This window comes from Hevea brasiliensis, chromosome 11 (assembly GCF_030052815.1).
Source record: "Hevea brasiliensis isolate MT/VB/25A 57/8 chromosome 11, ASM3005281v1, whole genome shotgun sequence".
In the NCBI taxonomy this organism is placed as follows: domain Eukaryota; kingdom Viridiplantae; phylum Streptophyta; class Magnoliopsida; order Malpighiales; family Euphorbiaceae; genus Hevea; species Hevea brasiliensis.
In genome coordinates, this window is record NC_079503.1 from 51,088,332 (window position 1) to 51,091,019 (window position 2,688).

At 37.3% G+C, this 2,688-nt stretch overlaps 1 non-coding gene across 1 annotated transcript; it reads right to left on the reverse strand.

The window, feature by feature from the left end:
- Positions 1-322: 322 nt before the first annotated feature.
- LOC131171032 (small nucleolar RNA R71) lies at positions 323-429 on the reverse strand. Its single transcript, XR_009141787.1, has one exon. It is a non-coding gene; the product is annotated as a small nucleolar RNA R71 (small nucleolar RNA).
- Positions 430-2,688: the final 2,259 nt, after the last annotated feature.

Genomic DNA, 2,688 nt, shown 5'->3' on the forward strand with positions numbered 1-2,688 from the left:
CATGCCAAGTATCACAAGACCAAGAGTAGAAGCTAATAATTTTGAACTGAAGCCTGCACTCTGTCAGATGGTACAACAATCACAATTTGGAGGAAATCCAAGTGAAAGTCCACATGTGCATCTAGCACACTTTCTTGAGATTAGTGATATGTTGAAGATAAATGGAGTTTCTGATGATGCAATTCGACTCATATTATTTCCTTTTTCTCTGAAGGACCGAGCTAGAGAGTGGTTACATTCTTTGCCACCGGGTTCTATCACAACATGGGAAGAACTTTCTCAAGCATTTTTAGCTCAATATTTTCCACCAAGCAAGACAGCTAAGCTAAGAAATGAGTTGACTTCTTTCAAACCTAGAGATGATGAGAGCTTGTATGAAGCATGGGAGAGGTACAAGGATTTGCAAAGGAGATGTCCACATCATGGGATTCCTAAGTGGATGCTTGTTCAACACTTTTACAATGGAGTTTCACCAGCTATTAGAAGCACAATTGATGCATCTTCTGGAGGTGATCTTATGGAGAAATCTGAAGATGAAGCATTTTCTGCTTTTGATAAAATTGCTTATAACAATTACCAATGGAGTTGTGAGAGGAATGAGATCAAGAAACCAGCTAGTATGTTTGAGCTTGATGCCATGAATATGATTAGTGCTAAGTTTGATGCTTTGACAAGGAAGATGGACAAGCTAAGCATGAAAGTAGATTCTTCAACTGGAGGTTCTAGTAATTCAGTAGAAGTTGGAACTGCAAATGTCAATTGTGCAGCTGATTTTTCTGCACTTAATCAAGATTTTTTAAGTGAGCAAGTGGATTATGTGGGGAACTACAATCAAAGACTAAGTGGTAACTCATTTTCTCCAACTTATGATCCAGCATGGAGAAACCACCCAAATTTCTCTTGGGGAGGTAGACAAGGACAAAATCAAAATTTTCAGCAACCTTCTGGGTATCAACAACATCAGAATAGAGGTCCTCCTCTTGGAATTCCTAAACCTCAAAATGCACCTGCCCCACCTCAACCACAACAACCACAACCAGACAAGATAGCTAGATTAGAAGCCATGATTGAGACTTTATTAGTGAGCCATCAGAGTCAACAAGAAATGATTTCTCAATTAGCATCTAAAGTAGATCAAATGGCAACACATAACAAGATGTTAGAGAATCAAATAGGTCAATAAGCTAGCTCTTCAAATAACAAAGCATTTGGGAAGCTCCCTAGCCAGCCAGAAAATTCAAGGGAGCATTGCAAGGCTATTACATTGAGGAGTGGAAAAATATTAGAGAATGAAGATAAAAAGATTGAAAAGAAAATTGAAGAAGAGAAAAACAAAGAAGGAGATGAACAAACTGAAGCTGAAGCTAGAAATGAAGCTGAGAAAGAAAATTCAGTGGAAGAAAGAGGAAGTAAGGGGAGGGAGAGCAAAGAAGAAGAACCTAAATATGTTGCACCTAAAGCCTACATGCCACCTTTACCATTTCCACAAAGGTTTCAGAAAGCAAAATTGGATAAACAATTTGGGAAGTTCTTGGAAGTATTGAAGTCTTTGCATATGACTATTCCTTTCACTGATGCCTTAGCACAAATGCCTTCATATGCTAAATTTTTGAAGGAGATTCTATCTAACAAGAAGAAATTAGAGGAATTTGAGACCGTAGCTCTCACGGAAGAAAGCAGTGCTATTTTACAAAATAAGCTTCCACCCAAACTGAAAGATCCTGGAAGTTTTTCCATACCATGTCATATTGGGGATATCAGTATAGATAAGGCTTTATGTGATCTTGGAGCCAGTGTTAGTCTAATGCCATTATCTATCTATGAGAAAGTGAAGATTGGAGAAATGAAGCCTACTACCATCTCACTACAGTTAGCAGATAGGTCTGTTAAATTTCCAATTGGGGTAATTGAGAATGTTCCTCTGAAAGTTGGAAAATTTTTCATACCAGTGGATTTTGTGGTATTGGAGATGGAGGAGGATGTACACATTCCTATTATTCTTGGTAGACCTTTCCTTGCTACTGCTGGAGCTGTGATTGATGTAAAAAATGGGAGGCTTACATTAGAAGTTGGGGAAGAGAAAGTTGAATTTAATTTGTTTCAAGCAATGAAAAAGAAAGATGATTCAAATTCATGCTTGAGAATTGATGTGATAGATGAAGAGGTCAGAAAAGTGCTTAAAAAGCAACATCTTAAAGATCCCTTAGAAGCTTGTTTGGTTCATAACATCAAAAAAGGGGATGAGATTGAAGAAGCTGCAGAATATGCTACAATCTTGGAAGGAAATCCACCTTTGCGTATGGCTGATATTGAAAAGATTGGGGATTTGAAGCAAGATACAACTTCATCATCAAAGCTTAAAAGAAGTGAAGCACCGAAGGTAGAGTTGAAACCTCTTCCAACAAATCTCAGGTATGCTTTTCTAGGTCAAAATTCTACCTACCCTGTAATTGTTAGTGCTAAATTGAATGATTGTGAAGTTGAAAAATTATTAAGAGTTCTTAGAAAGCATAGAAGGATAATCGGTTATACCATTGATGATATTAAAGGAATACATCCTTCTGTGTGCATGCATAGAATTTTGTTGGAAAATAATCATAAAGCCTCTTGAGAGTCACAGAGGAGATTGAATCCAAATATGAAAGAGGTGGTGAAAAAGGAAATCTTGAAATTGCTTGATGCAGGTAT